Source organism: Lissotriton helveticus, chromosome 2_1 (genome assembly GCF_964261635.1).
Source record: "Lissotriton helveticus chromosome 2_1, aLisHel1.1, whole genome shotgun sequence".
Lineage (NCBI taxonomy): Eukaryota > Metazoa > Chordata > Amphibia > Caudata > Salamandridae > Lissotriton > Lissotriton helveticus.
The window spans coordinates 1,516,629,032-1,516,653,482 of record NC_136059.1 but is presented as its reverse complement, the minus strand read 5'-3'; the positions used below and the strand labels follow the sequence as shown (position 1 = coordinate 1,516,653,482).

Below are 24,451 nucleotides of genomic sequence, written 5' to 3'. Positions count from 1 at the left end.
CTGCTCAATAAATTACCACTTTTATTGAAAACGCCCGCCTCTCTATTTTTCTGCACTCCTGGTGAAACTAAGCATGCACGATTGACTGAGTGAAATAGTTATCTATTGTTTCCGCGACTCTGGAGGTTTACTCCTTATTCTGGAAGGAGCAAAGTTGTCATGTTTATGCGGTTGTCAGAAACTAATCCCTTCTTGTCTATTCAGGAAAGTTAACTCCTTCCTGTTCACTCAAGAAAGTTTCTAGTGACCTCTGAGCTAGCTGGCATTCATAATTAAGTCTAACATATTCAGTAGAGACCTAGTCGACCTCAGTCCTACGTCTAAACTATCGTTCATGTTATTCCAATGCGCAGAGCCTATTGGGAATATTGGAACTACACTACATGGCGCCCAACGTTTGGTAAGGCGATAATTTAACGCTAGATACTATAGTAACTCAGTCGTGCTTTTCACACAGACCCCTTTTTCCCGTAAAAACTCCAATAGACGTCTGGAGTGGGTGAAAGGTTAATATCCGCCAGAACTTAGTAGGATGAGAATCCTATGTATTAATTTTTGGTTTAGTCAACGTTGAAGGATACAGTGTTCCAAAATATTGTGCACCTAATCTTTGTTTCCTTGAAACTTGCTCTGCAACAAAAACCTTTCAAGTCAGTAAAGTGACGGAAAGTGAAGAGGAAAGAGAAAGAGAAGCTTTGGCAACTCAACTCTTAGCAGAAGACACAAGTCCCCGGCAAGATGACCCGGATGCTATAATCATCCCGGTCAATATAAGAAAAACTATAACTATGAAACATTTAAAAAATGGAGTATCACCAAGAGGTGGTACAGTCATATTTGTGGTAGAAGCCCATGAATATCGGCAGACAGAGGTATTCTATTCCTGGATACACTTTCCAGCAGCACATGCTGTGACACGCGAGTTTCACTACTACAAAATAGAAGAATCTCCAGAGGAATACGCCCCTTTCGAGGATGTTGAAATTCCACTAACATACCAAGAGCACCAGCTCTGGTTTAATGGCGCCCTAAAACATCAGAATCACATCACCAGGCTCGGTCCACTAGGTAGACCAGGAGCCACATGGCCAGTTCTAGCCGGCTACACACCACATCCTGACATTGAAAAAATGTCAGACCAAGAACTTTTAGTTAAACTAAAAGAATTAACAAAAGCATATAGAGAATTAGTTCAATTGACAATTGACGGTACAACCTGCCGCCAGAAATTGAAAGAAACAGACATAGCAGAACAACCTTTTGAACTTGCCAGAATAATTGAAAAATCCTATGAAGAACTAGGTAGAGATAGTTTGGGTGGGAAACCACTAAAACCACCACTAACTGAAAACCTGAAAAAACATTTATCAAGAATAATCTCAACACTTCAAAAAAGAGGTGGGAGGGTAATAAACAACTATGTAGAGGCCTAGTGTAAACCAGGTCTGAAACCGGGAGCTCCCTCCAAATGTCCCTGAGGTTTCAAATATGTTAATACATTAATGGAACTTATTCAAATGTTTACAAGAAAATACTTCAATCACCTTGATTTTTATAATTTATAGCTTGTTTCGTAACCATAGTTTCATAGCATATCAACAAGAAATTATTTACATACATAAAGTAAAATCATATCAATTTTTCAATCAAATTGTACATCCATGGTAATCATATAAACAAAAATTCTGACATTTCCCAATGCATTTCGAGTCAGAAAGACTCTTCTTCAGGGGAATTTCTTGAGTAGATGTGAATCTGTTCTTTGTTAATCAGTATTGCGCACCTCAGTCCGTAGTTAGGCACTATAAAGTTAATAAAAAACAATTGTATTCCTACAGAGCACGGAGTCATGTACATTTATAACATTAGAATTGACATTCGTTACCACAAGGAGAGTGCGATTCAAGAAATTGTGTAATTTTAAAAAAAGTGAGCGAGTGATAGCTCCCTATGAAAGAAATCCACCATGAAGGAAAAAGTATAATGTGCGCATAAGACGAAAAGAAACTGAGAAATCCTATAACGGACTAATCGCACCCAAGTGCCCAAGGAGAAATTATATTTGAAAATACGCTTAATAACACTGAATATTTCAGCTATACTGAGTGTACCTAATGAGGTGCTCAACGAATGTATACGAGTGAAAAGAGTGATGATTCCCCCGAGTTTAAATAACAGCCTGTGTGTTTGAAACGGACAGTAAACGTGAACCTCACTCATAGAGGTTAAATGTTAGTAAACTTTCTTACCGCCAACAATTTCTGCCAGAATTTAAAATAAGGAGTCAGTAGGGTTCTGCTGTTTGTCGAGTTAAACCACTATAGCTACTGGGAAAATAGAACGAAAACCATTATCAATGTGACCGCTCAGGCGGGAAACGTGAACAAACAAAAGGGTAGCTAGCGAGTTGCCTTACCAATATTAGCCGCTATCAGCAGTATACGTGGTTCCCTGCCTCGATTCTGGATAAGCCTGTTTACAAGGCGACCTGATTCAAAAAGAACGAAAATGGAACGATGAAGTCAAACCGCTTTACCTTGGGTTATAAGCAGTGTAAACCATACGCCATGAAGGCGCGGACGCCTACCTTCCTCTCTTTCGAATGGCGACCTTAGACCTCCCGATTAACTTCCGGTGTCAACATCCGGTGTGGGACCCGATTCCTTAAATACTAAAGCTTGGCGGTGAAACTAATGATTCATTCTCACTAATATATGTCATAATAAGTGTGTACCATAGTGGTTGTAAAATGGAACTCGAGGTTCATGTAAAGTGAAAAATAATAAGAAGTACCGTGAAATTAAAGAGTAAAAAGATGCAAGAGAATCGAAAAAACATCTAAGGGGTGATTGACATATAAAAGACGACGTGGGGGAAACGAAGGGATAAAATTAAAGAGTGAATAAATGAGGGTAATGAAGTGGTACAGTGTCAATCCTGTGCATTTGTTGAATGAACAACAGTGTCAATCATGTGCAATTTATCAATGGAAGACAAACACCAGGTCAAAGAAGTTAACATGGTGGCCACATTCTTACATATGTGGCTCTCTCATTTATCTAATATATATTTGATGATTACATTTCATTATAAAAAACATGCCATCTCATACTGGTCATTAAGCCCTCCTGGTGTCAGTGTACCTAACTTCTTTATCCAAAATGTCTCTCTCCGTGCTAGGGCTACATTGTGGTCTACGCCCTTATGTTTCTCTACCACCTCTAGAATGGTAAATCTAAGTTGAGGTATTGAGTGACTGGACCCCGTCCAGTGTGTTGCTAGGCTTGATGTTGTTGACCTGTTACGTATAGTGCTTTTATGTTCAATCATTCGCGTTTTCACTTTGCGCGAAGTCCTTCCCACATAAGTGAGTCCACATGGGCATACTATAGCATAAATGACACCTGTGGTGTTACAATCTCCACTGTGTTTCAAACTGATGGCTTTACCAGTGTGAGGATGCTTGAATTCTTTGCTCGCTATTGCATTGTTGCATTGTCCGCAATTATAACATTTCCTCATCCCTTTATAAGCAACTTTAGGATTGTGTTGAGGTTTCTTCAAAATTTCCCTGATGTTTTTCGCTCTTGTATGTGCTATAATTGGAAAAGTCTTGAATAAGTTGGCAAAGTCAGGCTCATTAGCTATCATCTCCCATCGTTTTTTCAGGATTTGTTTTATCCTTTGTGATTGTGTTGAGTGTTTCATCACGAATACTATTCGATCATTAGTGGATTTTTCAGTTTTCACTAATGATTGAATAGTATTCGTGATGATGGGAGATGATAGCTAATGAGCCTGACTTTGCCTGAGGGATGAGGAAATGTTATAATTGCGGACAATGCAACAATGCAATAGCGAGCAAAGAATTCAAGCATCCTCACACTGGTAAAGCCATCAGTTTGAAACACAGTGGAGATTGTAACACCACAGGTGTCATTTATGCTATAGTATGCCCATGTGGACTCACTTATGTGGGAAGGACTTCGCGCAAAGTGAAAACGCGAATGATTGAACATAAAAGCACTATACGTAACAGGTCAACAACATCAAGCCTAGCAACACACTGGACGGGGTCCAGTCACTCAATACCTCAACTTAGATTTACCATTCTAGAGGTGGTAGAGAAACATAAGGGCGTAGACCACAATGTAGCCCTAGCACGGAGAGAGACATTTTGGATAAAGAAGTTAGGTACACTGACACCAGGAGGGCTTAATGACCAGTATGAGATGGCATGTTTTTTATAATGAAATTTAATCATCAAATATATATTAGATAAATGAGAGAGCCACATATGTAAGAATGTGGCCACCATGTTAACTTCTTTGACCTGGTGTTTGTCTTCCATTGATAAATTGCACATGATTGACACTGTTGTTCATTCAACAAATGCACAGGATTGACACTGTACCACTTCATTACCCTCATTTATTCACTCTTTAATTTTATCCCTTCGTTTCCCCCACGTCGTCTTTTATATGTCAATCACCCCTTAGATGTTTTTTCGATTCTCTTGCATCCTTTTACTCTTTAATTTCACGGTACTTCTTATTATTTTTCACTTTACATGAACCTCGAGTTCCATTTTACAACCACTATGGTACACACTTATTATGACATATATTAGTGAGAACGAATCATTAGTTTCACCGCCAAGCTTTAGTATTTAAGGAATCGGGTCCCACACCGGATGTTGACACCGGAAGTTAATCGGGAGGTCTAAGGTCGCCATTCGAAAGAGAGGAAGGTAGGCGTCCGCGCCTTCATGGCGTATGGTTTACACTACTTATAACCCAAGGTAAAGCGGTTTGACTTCATCGTTCCATTTTCGTTCTTTTTGAATCAGGTCGCCTTGTAAACAGGCTTATCCAGAATCGAGGCAGGGAACCACGTATACTGCTGATAGCGGCTAATATTGGTAAGGCAACTCGCTAGCTACCCTTTTGTTTGTTCACGTTTCCCGCCTGAGCGGTCACATTGATAATGGTTTTCGTTCTATTTTCCCAGTAGCTATAGTGGTTTAACTCGACAAACAGCAGAACCCTACTGACTCCTTATTTTAAATTCTGGCAGAAATTGTTGGTGGTAAGAAAGTTTACTAACATTTAACCTCTATGAGTGAGGTTCACGTTTACTGTCCGTTTCAAACACACAGGCTGTTATTTAAACTCGGGGGAATCATCACTCTTTTCACTCGTATACATTCGTTGAGCACCTCATTAGGTACACTCAGTATAGCTGAAATATTCAGTGTTATTAAGCGTATTTTCAAATATAATTTCTCCTTGGGCACTTGGGTGCGATTAGTCCGTTATAGGATTTCTCAGTTTCTTTTCGTCTTATGCGCACATTATACTTTTTCCTTCATGGTGGATTTCTTTCATAGGGAGCTATCACTCGCTCACTTTTTTTAAAATTACACAATTTCTTGAATCGCACTCTCCTTGTGGTAACGAATGTCAATTCTAATGTTATAAATGTACATGACTCCGTGCTCTGTAGGAATACAATTGTTTTTTATTAACTTTATAGTGCCTAACTACGGACTGAGGTGCGCAATACTGATTAACAAAGCACAGATTCACATCTACTCAAGAAATTCCCCTGAAGAAGAGTCTTTCTGACTCGAAATGCATTGGGAAATGTCAGAATTTTTGTTTATATGATTACCATGGATGTACAATTTGATTGAAAAATTGATATGATTTTACTTTATGTATGTAAATAATTTCTTGTTGATATGCTATGAAACTATGGTTACGAAACAAGCTATAAATTATAAAAATCAAGGTGATTGAAGTATTTTCTTGTAAACATTTGAATAAGTTCCATTAATGTATTAACATATTTGAAACCTCAGGGACATTTGGAGAGAGCTCCCGGTTTCAGACCTGGGTTACACTAGGCCTCTACATAGCAGTTTACATTCAGTTGTTGGCTCAACTGACCACTGGGTAGCTCCCAACACAGACCATTCATTACCACCAAAAATTGAATACATTTGGTAGAAATTAGGAGTGCAGGCTAGACTCTTACATAGCAGGGTAATAAACAAACCACTCCCAGAGAAAAACAGTTTCAGTCCAGAGGAAGGTCTCCTCAATGAAGAGATAGATCTCCAGAACGAGGAGGCAAGTCTCCCCACAGGGAGCCCTCTGAAAAAAGATATAACCTTAGAAATAGGGACAATTTGAGAAAACCTGACAGATATCAAGATAATGATACTCGTCCCTCTCGATCTTTTCAGACTTCCTCACAGAAATCGGAAAGAAGAGGACGGTCAGAACACAAGGAAGAGCACGCCAAGTCCAAAGACAAGGAACCTGCTCATCGAAGTAAAAAATTACAATTTCCAAAAAAGAAGGTAGCTAGTATTAAAATAAAACATGCCGAGGATTCTGAGGACACAACTGAAAAACGGAGAATGGGCCCAGACAATGCTAGACAGCGCAGCAGAAGTGACCATAGCTCGCAAGATCCTGATGAATCTTCTGGAGACAGTGGACACAAATGAATACATTCAGGTGGAAACTACAGACACCAGAGTTAGCGTGCCTCATACAATATACGAAATAACATTAAGTATAGAAGGGGACAAAACTAGGAAAATAAGAGGTCTCTTTTGGGAGAACCTATCTAAAGGCTATGATATCCTTCTAGCAGAGAAAGACTGGCCACCAGAGTTGAATTTGAATTTGAATTTAAAAAGCTTATATAGCGCAACATACACCATTACGGTTTCTTGGCGCTTCTGACGGTAGGCAAAGAAAACAGAGAGGGATCATTAGTGTGGAAAGGCCTGAGCAAACAAAAAGGTTTTCAGGCCCTTGCGGAAGTGGGAATATTGTTTTGAAGCTCGAAGGTGGTCAGGCAGGGAGTTCCAAAATACAGGAGCCAAGATGGAAAAGTTGGAACCTCCCCATTTTTTCCTAGTGAAATGAGGGACCTGCAAAAGGGACCGATCGGACGAACGAAGGTGTCTGACAGGGACATAATTAGTTAAGAGGGAAGAAATAAAAGCAGGGGCCATTCCCTGTCGTGCCTGAAAGACCATGCACCCAATCTTAAAAAGAGATCGTTGCCGGACAGGTAGCCAGTGCAGTTCCTTCAACAACGGTGAAGAATGATGGAACCGGGGAAGGCCATACACCAGCCGGGCTGCTTGGTTCTGTACAAGCTGGAGTTTGCGTAGACTATATGCCGGGATGCCGTTGTAAAGGGCATTGGCATAGTCTAGCCGAGAGATGACCAGGGCAGACATAATAAGTTTAAGTGCCAAAGGAGAAAAGAACCGGGAAACAGTACGGATAGTTCGAAGCATCAGAAAACAAGAGGAAACAACAGCACCAACCTGTGAATGAAGAGTGAGCTGGTTGTTAATTTTTATACCTAATGTCTTAACCGTAGAAGAAGGAAGGGGAGGGGAGCCAAGAGTGAGGGGCCAAAAGGAAGAGTTCCAGGGACTGGAGGAGCCACCAGTAAGCAACAGCTCGGTTTTATCCGGATTGAGCTTCAAGTGATTGTGGCTCATCCAGTCCCTGATAAAAATCATAACAGTTTGAAAATTGGAAATAGCGTGAGGGGAGGAAGAGAGGTCAAAGACCAGCTGGAGGTCATCCGCATAGTTATACACAGCGACCTCCAGCTGCTGAAGTGCAAAGATAAGAGGATAGATGTAGAGGTTAAACAATAAAGGAGATAGAGAGGAACCTTGAGGGACACCACAAGTGATCTTCAAAGGATCTGCCATGAACTCTCCCAGCCGAACCACCTGTGTGCGATCCCGCAGGAAGGACGAGAGCCACACTAGTGCTGACCCCCCGATTCCCGCCACACCGATACGTGAAAGCAAGATGGAATGGTCCACCGTATCGAAAGCGGCGGAGAGATCGAGGAGCACCAGGGCTTGATGTTTATTATGGTCCCGACCCTCCCTGAGGGTGTTTAGGACCGACACCACCACAGACTCAGTGGAATGTTTGGGGCGGAAGCCAGCCTGGCAGGATGCCAAGCCTCCCGTAGCCTCAACATGGGTGCTAAGCACCGCGGCCACATGGCGCTCAAGCACCTTGCCCAAATATGGCAATAACGAGATAGGCCGATAGTTAGTTGAAATGGCTGGGTCGGCCCCTGGTTTTTTCAAAATGGGCACGATGGTAGCTGCTTTAAGGGCCGGAGTCACGATTCCTTGTGAGAGGGAGCTGTTAAGAAAGGCAATCGGGGGCTGTATGCAAACCGAGAAAATTTGCTGTAAAATACGTGCTGGGCAAATGTCAGCCGGTGAGCCTGACTTAACTTTGAGTAAGATTTCCCGGAACCCTGTTTCCGTGATAGGAGGAATTGATGTTAGGCTAAGCGGCAGGGTTGGTGGACAGGGGTCAACATAAGAAACAGAAGGAGGGGGAATGTTGTTCTTGATATTGAGGACTTTGTCAGGGAGTGCCCACATGGCGAAGAAATGATTATGCCTGCCTTCTCCAATCATATTCCAATTCATAAAAAATACACATATGCTAGAAAATGGGCAGTGGCCCAAGCCCCTGCATTATATAAAAATCATGTAGGTTGGGATGAGGATTCTCCTCACCATAAAATTCAGTTAAAAAAATCAACCAGCTGCACAGAGGCAGTATCCTGTTAAGCAAGAAGCTAAAAAACAAGTCAGGGAGATCTTAGATCAACTTGAATATCAGGGGGTGATTGAAACATGCACCTCACAAATGAACAATCCTTTGTTTCCTGTCTCCAAGCCAAACGATTCATATTGTCTAGTTTTGGACTACAGACACCTAAACTCTTGTTGCAAAACATTTGCAGTACAAAATTCACACAGGGCAGCACTAATGAATAACATTGTGCGCTAAAAATATAAAACGACATTAGATATCTCAAATGGTTTCTTTTGTCAAAACATAGCACCAGAAAGCAGGTATTTGACCGCTTTCTCCTGTATGTGGGCCAAGGCAATTTTGTCGTCTCCCACAGGGATTCAAGAATAGCCCAGGATTATTCTCAGGAAGGGTAACAGAGTTACTACAAATGTATGATGATGAGGCATTATCTTATGTCGATGACATCTATCTTACAGACGACGACCTGGAGGCACACTTGAAAAGAGTGAACACCATAATACTTGGGTTCGCAGCAGAAGGGTACAAATTCAACTTTAAAAAGTCACGGTCCTGTTTTTAGGATATGAGTTATCAAGTGAAGGCAAAAGCCTAGCAGACAACTTCTTAGAGAAGTGTGCAGTACTCCAAGCTCCAAAAACGCTGAAGAACTTACAATCAATTCTAGGTTTACTGAATTTCGGAAGAACATACATTCTAAATTATGCAGAGAGGGTTAAACCTCTTTATGAATTAATAAAACCTGATTTCAAACTAATTAATTGGACTCAGAAACACACAGAAATTTTAAGATCATTACAAACAGACATGTTAACTAAAACAAAACTACAAACACGCGCAAACGAACGCAACCTTGTAATCCGAGTCATCCCAGGAAGATGCGGATTGACATACCTGACCTCTAATGAGGGAGAAACGGTTAGAAGCGGCTACCTATTCTGATGACTGCATTCGGTGAGACCTCACCATTATGATTAGGTGGCGGTGAGGTACGAGATGAAAGCGGCATACAGGTACAACCTTCTGTGAGCATTGCTGATCCAGACATCGATGATGGCAATGAATCTCACATCTGCACTATTTCTGCTTTTTCGAGCTTGGTGGAACTTTCCCCTACTGTTGTAGACAAATTCTTTGCAGCCCTATCTGAGTTAATGTTCTCTCCTAACAACGAGAATTACTTTGCGCACACAGCGTTCCCTGAACACTGAATTCGACATTCAAATTTTAAAACAGAGCTTCTAAAAAATTGTGGAATCTTTTTTTGCCCTGAAAGCGAAATTATTTTTCCCCGTTTCCAAAATATTTACATATTTTTTGGCACATGATACTCTGCTTACAGTAGAACTATTCTTAGAGAACAAGATTTCTATTTTTGAAACTCTAGAGACACTATTTTGAGTTAGCCTCTAGCACATGTACAGTCTTGTATAAATATGTGATGAAATGGTCGCGACCTTCTTTTCTGTATTAAGAGCCATTTCATAAATGTAATTTTCGCAAATCATTCAGCCACCGTACCATATATGCATTAACTGAATGTTACCTCTGCTTGAAAACATACGGTATGATACTCATCTTTCGTGTATATACCATATACCATTTCAAATGCATTTTTTGTATTTTGGGGTGGGTTGGAAAACACATGCATCGTTATATGTTTAGTATTGCTTAGTATTTAGTAATGATGGACATTATACGTAGAGTGGGTGTTGTGAACGTATCTAGGACCCTATTTAAATATTCCCGATTTATGCCCTTATGTGGTTATAACAAATCATACTCTTATAAAGGCATAAGAATCATATCCATATTTAGTTATAGCCAATGCAGTCCAAATACGGCAAGGCTACTCCCATAGACTCCTAGAAAGTACAACGCGTTCTTTAAACAAACCAAGCCTCCAGCAGTCGGGGAATTCCCCCTGCTTTTGTTTTGATTTGTCCAAGAACTCCTGGAGTCCTAAAAGAACTGCGAGTTCTTAGTGACGTCTTCGGTCCAACCTTACGTCAAACCCGGCACCTTCCAGGTATAAATATACCAGCATCTGCCTTAAGCAAACACACGGTGGTTTGGAGCAGATCGGCTATCTACTTACCCGAACCCCAGCTGTAACGAGAGCCGAAGGAAGCCGACCCTCCCATTGACGCACTTAAAGAGACGCTGTCTTTTCTCCTGACGAGAAATCCAGCTCCAGTGTTTCCAGTCACCCTTGCGGGTTACTGGGCGATCGAGTCCTGAGAAAGAGATACAAGACCTCCTTCATTCTATAACCAAGGTACGGAGCTGATTAGATCCTTAGAGAATTCTTGATTCAGATTCTTGGCCAAAACTATCTTAGCTTAAACTGCAGCTCACTTACTCCTTCCCACGTACTAGGCTTAGGTTAGGTACACCGGGGTAGGCGTATCTTAGAAGCACCAGTTGAGTACGTTTAGTCAATGATTTTATGTATGTATATATTTGATCCGTTTTAAGTATCTTATGGCTTAAGAACCATATAAATGCTTTTACAGTATTATTTTATAATACTCCTTTTACTGTACGCACTTTACTTTATGACAAGTATTGCAATTGTGGCAATTCACTTCTCTTGCATGAGAAAGAAGACTGCTCAATAAATAACCACTTTTATTGAAAATGCCCGTCTTTCTATTTCTCTGCACTCCTGGTGAAACTAAGCATGCACGATTGACTGAGTGAAATTGTTATCTATTGTTTCCGCAACTCTGGAGGTATACTCCTTATTCTGGAGGGAGCAAAGTTGTCATGTTTATGCGGTTGTCAGAAACTAATCCCTTCTTGTCTATTCAGGAAAGTTAACTCCTTCCTGTTCACTCAAGAAAGTTTCTAGTGACCTCTGAGCTAGCTGGCATTCATAATTAAGTCTAACATATTCAGTAGAGACCTAGTCGACCTCAGTCCTACGTCTAAACTATCGTTTATGTTATTCCAATGTGCAGAGCCTATTGGGAATATAGGAACTACACTACAATAGATCATAATATTATGCAGCATCTTTCATGCCATCATATATACAACCCTCTTAGGTGACCCAAGTGTGTGGTATGTGCAGCATTGACCCTAAGCCATACACTTAATGAATAGCTGAGTTCATGTCGACTAGCAAGCTTGGATAGAAGGGTAACTCCTACTGAACATGGTGTTCAATCTTTATACAACTGTTCCTCCAGATTCTCAACTTCTGTTACATAAAAAATACCCCACTTCCTTTGGACAGCCTTTATCTGTATCAAACCCCTCACTGTCACCAAAGCTTCATTGAGGAATGAAGTTGCTATAACTAGAAAAGTGGGTACTGTAAACAGTGTTTACAGTACCCACTTTTTTCCCCTCAATGGAGGGAGTTTACTCTGTACCACACAGTTTGTAGACTGTGAAACTATCACGAGAAATACACCACAAAGTATTAAAAAGTATCTACTAAGATCAGTGTACACTCAATGAAAACCATGTCCAAAGAGAGACTATGCACTTAGAAGAACCAAAGTCTGAAGGTGCTAATGATCATACTGTGGTAAAAAAACGTAACAGATAGCCCATCTTCTGAAGCAAATCAAGCACATATACAAAGGGTGAGTGCCTGGTGCACACAGTCTTCTATGTTATGTAGAAATTGTCATACTGACACAAATCTATCTAATAACTCAAGGCTGCTCACAATGCTTAGTATGTAGTACGTAGACACTTTGTACTGTTCAAAACTTTTTCTGCAGAACCGAAAAACCTGAGACACAAGTTGTCAACTGTCACCTGCACACAGTTACTCTTCAATACAAAGATTTATAATGTGTTCAGTACCTCTACACACCTAAGATGCATTAGCAGCACATGTGTTTGCTAAATACATACACCTATTAGCTGGACAGACGCTGTATAAAATTAGGTAGAGAAGTAATATTCTAATGACCCACCACAATGTACACTTTTTAACAAACTAACAGACTCATTGGATGATGTCATCAGTGATGTCATTTGAGATGTCATCAGTGATGTCATAAATGTCATAGAACATGTCATGAGTGATGTAATATGTGAGGTCATAAGCAGTGCATTGTAGGGGCACAAGTTATAGTTAGCTCTGCAGTGGAAAGGCAGACTAGGTGAGTGTTGGAGTATATGAGTGGCTGTGTGAGTGAGGAATTGTGATAGTGGCTGTATTGGGGAGTGTGTGCTTGTCTCAGTGACTGTATAGGTGAGTGAGTACGTGTTAGTATCTGTATGAGTAGGTGAGTGGGTGTGGGTGTGTGTGTATCAGTATGGGTAAGTGGCTGTGTGATTGACTGTATGGGTGAATGAGTAGGTGTGTGAGTAGCTCTATGAGGGACTGGCAGTATGTGAGTGGCTGTATGAGTGTATGAGTGGATATGTCACTGGCTGTATTGGTGAGTGAGTGGATATGTGTGTAGGCCTATGGATCATTGGGTTGATGTGTAAGTACTGATATAGGTGTGTCAATGGTTTTAAGAATGGTAGTATGGAATTTGGAGTGTGTGTATTAATGGTTATACAGGGGTATGAGTGGGTACGTCAGAGATTCTGTGGATGATGTCATCAGTGATGTCACAGACCATGTCATGAGCAATGTCATATACGAAGTCATAAGCAGTACATTGCGGGGGCGCAGGTTTAGTTAGCTCACCTAACTATAACTCCTGAATTTCTCTGGTTTTGTACGAGTGAAATGTCAGCCTAACTATAACGTTCCTGTAACCTTTGATTTTTTTCAGGGAATTTCTAAGGTTTTTAAAATTCTATTTCCTAACTATAACGTCACTGTAACCTTTGTTTTTTCAGTGAGTTTCTAAGGTTTTTAAATGCCAATCGCTAACTATAACATCCCTGTAACCTTTGTTTTTTTCAGTAAGCCAAAAACACCCCACCCCCACGACCAGGGAATAAATAGCATCAAAGAAACCATATATAATTATCATCAAAATGTAAACAAGATACTGGGATGAAACCCAACAGTAATAAAACACAGATGTAAACATCAGACCGTTATTTAAAGTGCAGAGTGCAGACAAAGGAAAAAGACTGAGCAAAAAGTGCATAAATATTAACAAATCTTCCTGCCTTTACATATACTATCAGTTTCTCCAATCTAGATAAAGATACTCATATTATTTTGGAAATGGGAGAGGTGTTAGAAACGTCCATCCCGTTAGACCCAAAGTTGGTGCTCCTGGGAATGACCAATGAGGTAGACTTGGCCCGCCCACTGCTGATTTTCCTGACGCTTGCCCTTGTGGTGGCCAAGAGAGGCGTGGCCCGTAAGTGGGGGACGCCTGACACACCCCGGCTGGAGGAGTGGAGAAGGGGATTGGACATATATATGGCAGCCGAAAGGGTCACGTACAAAGCAGGGGGTGCCTAAAGAAATTTGGTAGGTGTGAGGCGACGATCCACCGACCCTTACCAGGAAGGCGCCCTCCCCCTCGTGTACCTTGTCCGGCACCCCCGGGACTGTCTTCAAGTCACGAAAACGCCGCAACCAAGGCAGGAAGCCGAACACCAGCCATCACCAACGAAACCCCGCCCTTCTCTCTTTCACAGGAGCCAACCAGAACGACAGGGCCAGAGGAACCTTATCACGATGACCCCGGAAGTCCCGCCCCAAAGGCAGAGCCAGCACAGGATAAAAACAGGGATTCAACACAACACGTCGTCGGAGTTTCGTGGCAGGACCCTCTGGCTGGAGACGGAGAAGGAGAGCAGACGTGCGAGGACGAAGTGTGGACCGAGGAGTGGTGGAGTCCCTTGGAGGTGGCTGGAGAGCGGCCGTAACTCGGAGGAGAGTTACGGCGGACCGCGTGAGTGCCTTTTTCCTCCTTTATCCCTACTCATTAGGAGTCCGTGTTAAAGTCCCTGTACATATTCCCTCTCTCCATAGTCTCACCGCCCCTGCACTGTATTATAAGTATACAGCACTTCACTTGAAGACCCCTTCCGTTCCTCTCACGCCCCACCCCAGCACCCTCTCTATATTCCCGACCTGTATTCCGTCCTCCCGGTACCTTCTTACCCGCACTGTCGCTTTCCGCCCCTTCCTGCACAACCCGGGTGTCGGTAAACAGTTGAGTCTCGGTACTTGCTGGATAGGACTAACGGTCCCTTGTTTTTTCTCTCTTCCGGTCCTCCTGGGAGCCTCCCCGTCACCGGAACCTTCCCCGGACCATCGGTGGACGCCGAGTAGCAGAGAAGCACCGACCCAGAGACCATCGCCTGGAGCCACACCTTTCGCCTCTTGGAGCTATCTGTACTGTACAACCATAATAAAAGCCAACTATTGCCCACTACATACGGCCTCCTCGCCTGCTTTTCCGGCCCGCTACACCCACCCCACCACAGTAGGGTATGGGGTAAATGGCGTCACTACCATGGTCTGGATGGCGGGCTTTGAAAGGACTTGGAGGCCTGAGCTTATGTTGGACATGGATGGAATGGAGCCACAGGTCCTTCCGCAGCTACAGTTACGGGCCTGGAAGAGAACTTTAAACGAGCTAATGAAAATGAGATATCGTGTCCTGGAACAAGGGATGGGAGGGGTGGGTGTGGGATCGAAAATGGGAATGTGGGAATGTGGCTTGATACTGACATGCATACTGTTTGTTTTCTATGCTGAAAAACCAATAAAAATGTTTTTTTTTAAAAAGATGCCCATATTAGCTATCCTTCTTTTCCTCCTCCATTACTTTAAAGTCTTTACAAACCGTGCACAGTAATCATCAAGGTAATAATACGAATTTAAGGTACAGAGCTAAAATCCCCGGCAATAGACATCATGTAAAAACTTTTATCATTAGATAAATCAAGAAAGGACACAGCTGTAAACATCAGACCATTATTTAATGTGCAGAGGTCAGAAATAAGGGACGAAGTTGAAAATAAATAAATATCAGCAAACCATCCTGTCTTTACGGACACCATCAATTTACCAATCTAGATAAAGGTGCCCATATTAGCTGTCCTTTTTTACTTGCTTTGACGCCTTTTCTGCAATTAATTGCCTTCTCCATATTGGAGATGGCTAGTTGACAGGCAATCAAGTGTTGAAATTGAGGAGGCTTTGGGTCAAGCCACGCAGAAGCAATTAAGTTTAAAATTCGTCATTGCAACAGTGAGAAAGTATTCTATATCCGGGGTCGATTTCTCATCAAAAACCCCTAGTAAGATTAATTTTGGGCTCAATGAGACTTTTATATCTAATTTGCTAAGAATTCTTTTTTGTATTTCATTCTTGATGGAATTTAAAGATGGACAAGTTGCAAACATATGAACACTGTCTGCACAGGAATTGGAACAGCGCAGACACTTTGTTCCCTGCCCCGAACTCCACTTTGCTATTCTTACAGGTGTATAATAAAGCATAAAGTAGGTTTTAAAAAACTGCACTTGTAAATTGGCCGACATTAAGACAGTTTGGGATAAGTTAAGATCCTTTGCAGATTCATTTTCAGTAATCGTCAACTTATTCTGCCATGTAACACACTGTTTATAAAGATCTTCTTCCATTTTGTTGTTCAGCGTCTGACAAATCGTCCCAATGCGGATGGAGTTATGCGTTATTAAGCTATCACCCAAAACATTCTTGTCAAAACCGCTGGGGCCTCCCACTTTCCGCTGAAGGTAGTCTCTAACTTGCAGATACTTAAAAAAAATGTAGTTGCTAATACCAAACTTTGACTTTAGCTCGTCAAACGAAACAAGGCCGGATGAAGAAAAAAAGTACCCAATTTCTCTATACCTGCTGAATACAATACTTGCATATAGTAGTCATTGAAGATTCAGGGTAGGTTTGGAATGTTTAAAATTGGAGTATAAAAATTCAATCTCCCCAAACCTAGCAGTTTTCGTACAGGGACCCAAGCTCTACATTCAACCGCAAGACACTTGAACCATACTTTTCTGTAGTAGCTATATTCAACTGGCCTCAGCAGACACCCCCAAGCCTCGTTCCCTAGCAATAATCCAAACATAGAAAGTGTAGAATTTGAAGTAGCCATTTGTGAAGGTTCCGTTAGTAAAATCCGGATATATTGCAGCAATGAAGCCCAATAATACAGTTTAAGATTTGGGAAAGCCCACCGTCCTCTCTCTTTCGGAAGCAGGAGATACCTCAGCGCTCTTTTTGGTTTAGAATAGGCCCATAAAAATCTAGTGAATACTGCCTCAAAGGTTTTAAAACATTCATTAGGAAAATCTAAAGGGATTGCTCTGAAATAGTATGAAATTTTTGGGAAATAAATCCTCTTTATAAGGTTACAACTGCATATCATTGTGATGCACATTATTATGCATTGCTAACCCTTTCTTAGTTTTATCTGCCAGTGGTTCTAGATTGAAATTAACAATAGACTCCACTTTCGATGTGATAAAAACACCTAAGCATAATGCTTTTTCGACTACTCTTTTATCAACCAAGGCAATCTTATTGTTGCTGATAATTTGTGTCTTATCCTTGTTAAGCGAGAAGACGGAGATATCTCCAAATACAGATGCTTCTGTCTCTATTGCCTTAATAGCAGCTTCTCGATTAGACGCAAAAGCTGCCATATCATTGGTGTATGCCAGTATTTTGGTTTCATAACCATGCATTATTATTGGAGGGATATCAGTGCTTTGCGCTATTTTCCTTAGAAATGGGTCAGTATACAGCACGAACAGGAATGGAGAACAAGGACACCCCTGTCGAGTTCCACGAGTAATCGTCACTGGCCCAGTCATGCTACAGAAATACAGACTTTAGCCATAGGCTTCCAATACAAAGTCTTAATTCCTTGAATGAATCTAGGGCCAAAGTCCCTTGAGTACATTGCATGCAATAGGAACTGCCAGGAGACCCTATCAAATGCTTTTTCAGCATCTAACAAAATCCGTGCCATAGTGTCTCCTGACACTTCCACAGCATCAAAAAGTGAGATCACGCGTTGAGTGTGGTCGGTAGTGTCCCTTCCTGCAATAAAACCATATTGTTGGTGTATAATCAATTTTTTGATGACCTGGGCCAAACGTACTGCTAACACCTTGGAATCCATTTTTGAAGCTCCATTTTATCAGCGTAATTGGCTGATATGGACCAAGTTCAGCCGGCGACTTGGCTTTCTTCAGGAAAACAGCTATTTTAGCCATCAACCAGGAATCTGGTGGCGTGGTTCTGTTAAATAAATGGTTAAAAAGTGCAAGTATCTGATCTTTCAGCTGGAGGGCAAACATTTTTGTAAACTTCTGAGGGGATTGCATCCACACCAGCAGCTTTACCCGGCTGGAGACTAAAACTTGCAAGTAGTATCCCTTTTGTTTGGGCCTTTTGTATACTTTTGTGGTTTTTGTATGAACCGAATAAAGTATTTTTGACTGACTGGCAAGTAGTATCTTTTCCCAAGATAGCTCCTCTTCTAAGAGTTCACGTTAGTATATAGATAATTTACGTGCAGACACGAGGAACTCTTCGATTTGCCTAGGGCAATTCCTATTTTCTTCCGTATACAAGGTTTGATAAAACACTTGAAATGCCTCTCTGATTTTTTTTGCCTCAGTAACAGCCCCAAGAACAGGATCTCGTATTTCTCTAATCTCGCTATGTGTGCACCTCTGCCTTGCTCTTACTGCCAGATGGTGTCTGACCTGCTCACTCATAAGTTCTTTCTTTCCAAGTAACAATTTTTTCCTGCTGCCCTGTTTGCGAATATCCCCTCTAGTTCTGCCCTCGCGAGTGGTACCTTCATTTGTGCTTCCCTTATCTCCCCTTCTTGTATTGCTTTTACTAAGTTTTCCTCCGCTACTGCTAGGTTATCTTGTTTAGCTTGTATCAGCTGTCTGTCCTGTTTTTCTTTTGTTCAATGAAAACTTTAAGGTCTCTCCCCTTAGGCAGGCCTTGAATGTATCCCAGAGCATACACAAGGAGACACTGCCAGTATTCTCCTCAAAGAATTTTGGGATCCACCTACTGATGTGTTTGCAGTAATCCTCATTGGTGAGAAGTGCACGTTCGAAGCGCCGTGAACTTAGTGGGGATTGTGATCTGAAAGGCACCGGGGGTATCGATCAATTTGACCGGACATGATAAACTTATTGGACACAAAAAATAATTAAGGCAAGCATGTGTGCTATGCGGCGCAGAAAAATAAGTTTACCCATCCGCCATCGGATTCTTTTTATGCCACACATCTACCAGACCATGATCTTTACATATCCCTTTAAGGGTCTGAAACACCTTGTTTTCTCCTGGTGTTCAATGACTGCCCTCCTATATCGAAATCTCATAGGAGATTGATATTAAAGTTCCCACATAAAACTATAGGTAGAGGATGGTGCATTAACTCTTTAGATATCTGATTTACAATGGAGGGATCGTCAATTATACTGCCATAATCTGAGCACAGCATACATTTACCACCACATGGAGAGTGACAGACTGCTGCTACCCATCTCCCTTTAGTATAAGACTATATTTGAGAGAATTTTAGCAGACTACCTCTGGCCAGAACTGCCACACCTCCAGAACGTGCACCTTGTGAGGTACCAGCTACTAATCTATAGCTCAGGGAGTTTAGAATATCCCTCTGCGATGCTTCTATATATGCTTCAATATGTTCCTCCTGTAGGCAGACAATGCCAGCTCTCAGGATTTTTAGTGCTCGGGAAGTTCTAGCTCTTTTTTTAGGAAATTTAGACCGAATATATTAATAGACGCAATTCGGGTCATCTGATTGTTAATCATTGTCTTATTTCACCCCTTCATCCTTAGCACTATCCCTTCAATATCATAACAGCGTAACACCCCCTACTAACCACCCTCCAGTCTCTTAGCTTCTCTCCCTTTTTGCCCTGATCGTGTAAGATTACGGATCCCCTCACCACCATCCTCCCCACCCATACCACTCCACTGAGCAACCAGGCCTGGCCTGAATGACATCGCCTGACAAGATGAAACCCGCACCCGAGCCCCCACCCTGTTCCAAGGATTAACTAGTAATGTTTTCCCCCTGCTTTTTTTCTTTCCCTTAGGTCCGTGCCTCCATCCTCTCACCACATCCCCCCCGCTTCGTGTCCCCTATAATTCTTCCTATAATTCTTCAGTGTTTTTCTTTTTCTAATTTTCTGTCCCCCACACCTCTCCGTGATTAAAGCGTTTCCAGCAATTTTTCGGCCGAATTTCGGTTCCACTCAACCATCCTTGCCTTGCACTGTCCCTAAAGATCAAACCCCACCCTGCTGCTCAGTTAGATATTCTTTGGCCTGAATCTCCGGAAAAAAAGATACGGGTACGGCTCTTAAATATCACTTTCAGTTTCGTGGGGTTTTGTAGATACACTTCAGCACCTAGTTTCTGGAAGGGAGCAAAAATGTGTCTTAACCACCATCTTTGCTCCATTGTGGCATGGGAGAAGTCTGGCCAGGCAAAGAAGAAAACTCCCTCAAATTCCCTTTTCGAAGTAGGACATGCTAGATCAAAAATGCTTTGTCTTAAAAGAACATTTTGAAAAAAGACCAGACCAGCTCTTGGGTATACTTTACTGTCTGCCTGTTGCTTTTTGAGGGTTAAGGGAAATGGATGTACCCTCTGAACTTCTGTATCCCAAACCCAGCCAGTGAGTTCTGGGAATTCGCCCTTTAGGAATTTGATTACATAGTCCCTGGGGTTCCCGCTCTCTCTCCCTTCTGGAAAACCCAGTAGTCTCAGATTTGTTTCTTCTTTGTCTATTCTCATGTTCCTCCAGCTTCCACATCATCTCTGTAAACTTAGAGTTTTGGGAGGTGCTCATTGTTTTAGTTCTGTAACCTCCTATTCAAAGGTATCTGCCTCTATGCTGGACTTTTTTTCTTTTTTTCCCCTCAATCCTCCTGATCTCTTCTTTCGGCTGGCAGCAACAACAGATCCATCCGGCGAGCTACTGCTAGATGTGATAGACAGTGTAGAAGTTGAGGAGCCGAGTTCGGGCATTGAGGAGTCCGAATCATCGGTTAGAGAAAATAATTTCTCTCCACCACCTCCATCTGATTGGGTGAGGCCAGCGATCTAAGGTCCCCAAAAGAGCCACAGCCTAATAATTTGGAGTCCGCTCTGGTTAGCTGGGAGGAAGGGGGGATCAGGGGCCCCCACAATCGACAGTCTCAGTCTTGGTTGTTCCAGCACAAGACAAATTCTGCTTGAGCTGTAGTTTCCCCCCTGCATCCACCATGGAGGTGGGTGTACAATTCTCCTCCTTACCTGTTTTTAGGATTCTGGAAGCATCTGCCACAATCTCAGGTACTACATCTGTCTCATGGGTGGGGCAGATTCCGTAGCTGGTAGGGGGGCTGTGGTAACCGTATCCTGTTTTTTTATGGATCTGGAAGTTTTAATGGAAAAAAGGCCGAGATTGCCGGTTGACCTTCTGTTGCTACCGACAGATTATTCACTTGGGTCGATCTGCCGATATTAGTGATGGGCTCATCACCTTTCTTCTTGTTCCTAGATCCTGTGCCAGCATCCTTCGGGTTCTCGTGATGCATGCTGGGCTTCGTAGTCCCGGGCGGACCGGTAGCGATGGCCAAAGCATTCGGGAGTATCACCTTGGAGATTTTAGCTCCTCTGCCGGCCATCAGTGAGACAAGGTCCGGCGGTCTGGAAATAAGTGCGTGGTAAGCCTGCCTCAACTCTTATCCAGAGGCAGCGCTGGGCACTACAGCAGAAATAACTACGCTGCGTCTCCCGCCGGAACTTCCACTGGAAGGCACACAGCTACACCGGACTACGGAGCTCCAGACAGTCCCAAGAAGCCACAGACCCTCCAGCATCACTCGTCCGCCTCCAGCGTCCAACTCTTGCCGCACTACCGCCCAGGGGTTGCTGCGATCAAATAAGAGGTAAGAGGTGGAGTGGGAGCTCAGAGGTAGCGAGCTGCTAGTCAGACGCCATCTTGCTCCGTATTTATCAGTTCATTTCGAGGGTTTTTAAAATCCTAATTCCTGACTATAACATCATTTTAACCTTTGGTTTTTTAAGTGAATTTTTGCCACCACCACATTCAAAACTGATAAGTGAACATTTACTGTCTAAATAACTCTATAATAGCATGTATAACTCCCTTAATATCTCTATTACACAGTGTATAACTCTTTCAGTGGAATCTGTGACTACACGAAGCACTGTATTAGTAAGTGTCGCATTCACTGTATAAGTATTTGAGTGGATGTGTAACAAACTGTGTGACTGTCTCAGTGCATCTATGAGTGGGTGCATCAGTGTCACAATGGGTCTGTGATTGGTTGCATGAGTATGTCAGTCGATATGTGAGTAGGTGCATGAGTGCCTTTGTAAGTAAGTATATTACTGACTGTATCTGTGAGTGGATACATGAGTGTCTAAATGGGTCTCTAACTGGGAGCGTGACTGTCTGAGTGCTTGTGTGAATGGGTGTGTGGGTCTCTGACTGCAACTGTGAGGGGTGCGTGAGTCTCTCAGTGTATGAGTGACTGGGCACATAAGTCTATGAGTGGGTGTGTAAGTGTATGGGCATGTGAATCTCTGAGAGAATCTGTGAGTGAGTGTACAAGTGTCTCAATGGGTCTGTGAGTGAGCATAAGTCTCTTGAGTGGGTGAGTTAATGGGTACATGCATGAGTGTCTGGGCGGGTCTGTGAGTAGATGCGTAAGTCATTGAGTGGTTGAGGGGGTGTGTGTACATCTGGGTGAGTCTGAGAGAGTGTGTGAGTCTCTCAATGTATGAGTAAGTAACTGAGTGCATAACTGACAGGATCTGTGAAAGTGTATGGGTGTGCGAGTGGGTGTAGGAGTGTCTGAGTGGATCTATGAGTGGGTGTATGAGTGTCTCAGTGGGTCTGTCAGTGGGTGTGTGTGTGTCTGTGAGTACATACATGTGTGTGTGAGTGGGCCTTTAAATGTGTGCGTGAGTCTCTGAGTTGGTCTGTACATGGGTGCGTCACTCTCCGAGGAAGTCTGTAAGTGGGTGCATGAGTACATGAATGGGTATGTGAGTGGGTCCATGAGTATCTGAGCGGGTATGTAACTGGATGTATAAGTGGGTATGTGAACGGGATATGTGTCTCAGTGAGTTTGTGAGTGTGTACATGAGTCTTTGACAGTGACCAGCAAGAGTGTACAAATAAATATATATGTTTATATATTTCCACCAATATTTGCGATATCCCTGCAATGGTACACGGGGGCGCGCTGGCAGTCGCCGCATAGTGGCGAATATCATGCGTGATTTAAAAAAATTCATTTTGGACACATAACTTGTGTCACTAATACACCCATTTCTCAAACGTGGGCTAGAGTATCTCCACCCTCAACCCTTATGTTAGCATTCACCAAATTTTCAGCCCTGGAAACCGTTCCTGAACGATAAAATGGTGGCTGCAACTTTCTGTTCAGGTTGTGTCCAGCCAATTTCAGCATTCCCAATAGCGTGTGCATCTACGATTAATTGTGAAACCACCCCGAAATATCTGTGGCCAGAGATATATCGATAATTTTCGGCTCAAATTTCTCAAAAATACTGGACAGATTTTCACCAAATAACAAAAAGCACAATCTGCCTCACAACATCTAGCTTTCGGCCAAATTTGCTGTAATTTTGTCCAGCGGTTCAGGCTGTAGGTTCGACAATTCATTCCTATGGGAATTAACATTACAAGTGCACCCTTTTTTCGTGCCCCTATTCCTCAGTGCCACTGCACAGATCACCCCCAAACGTTCCATGACACACAACAACATACGAGTGGTGGGCCTGACGGAAAAAGTTGAAGGGGCTGACATGGTAGCCTACCTGGAGACCTGGCTACAGGAGGTGGTTGCTCCTGAAGGGTTGACGCAATTTTACACGCTGGAGAGAGCTCACCGGGTACCGGCCCGTCCCCCAACTCCTGGTCGACCCCCCTTGGCCGGTTGTTGCGCGCCTCCTACACTTTAAGGATAGAGACATTATCTTACAGAGAGCGCGAACGATGGGGCCTTACCAAGTGGATAATGCTAGGGTTTCCATCTACCCTGACTACTCTTTCGAGGTCCAACGCCACAGCTCCTCCTTTTTGGCAGTCAAGAAGGCTCTTCGGGATGAGGGTATTCGATACTCTCTCTTGTTCCCGGCCCACCTGCGAATAATGGTGGATGGCACATCCTCCTTCTATAATAGCCCTGAAGAAGTATGGCACTGGTTGGAGTCTTACAGGGCCGGGGCGGATGGCTGCACGGCGAATGGGAAGAAGCAGGACGTTGCACCGAAACCTAGGCGGGGCTGACGGACCAGGAGACAGCCGGCGGCTAATCGGGTCCCTTCCGTATCGCAGACTGAACTGGAGCCCCAGGAAGCCCTCAGGGCGGTCTCCACTATTTCAAGGACGGTGACCTCTACTTCTGCAGTGGACTCCGGATCCCGAAGGGGATCGGGAGATGCGACATCCGATGGCTCGGGAGGCGGTGACCAGACACTACCCCATGTCACACCGGGGACTGCAAATGGCCTTTTGGACAAATAACCCCTGTGCCTTTATCATTGTGGTATAGTAAAGGAGTGAGATTTTGTATATGGGCGAAGGAAGAAGTGTACACACTATGGTAACGGAGGCGCGATTGGGGGGGGTGACGGTGATTAGTACGTCTTTATGATGACTGGCTAGGGCTGCGGGACATCAGGGGAGTGTTTTGGGAGGTTGGGTTGCTTAATTGCGAGAGATTTGTTGTCCTAGTTGTTGTGGTTCTGCACCCCCTCGATCTCACACTGGTTGTGAGACTCTGGTGGCTACCAGGGACTTTATTTAATTGGGGATTCTAAATTTGGATGGGTTTCT

The 24,451-nt window shown here is 43.0% G+C and overlaps 1 protein-coding gene across 4 annotated transcripts in view; it reads left to right on the top strand.

Moving 5' to 3' along the window:
- The window catches only part of LOC144818735 (uncharacterized), a 170,949-nt gene that overhangs the window by 5,605 nt on the left and 140,893 nt on the right, over window positions 1–24,451 (top strand). The window contains exon 1 of one of the 4 annotated variants that reach the window (XM_078676431.1): window positions 21,246–21,506. The exons of the other annotated variants lie outside the window; for them this stretch is intronic. The gene's annotated coding sequence lies outside the window, so the exon portion shown is untranslated. Of the gene's footprint in view, window positions 1–21,245; window positions 21,507–24,451 lie in introns of those variants that run through there. 4 annotated transcript variants of the gene reach the window in all.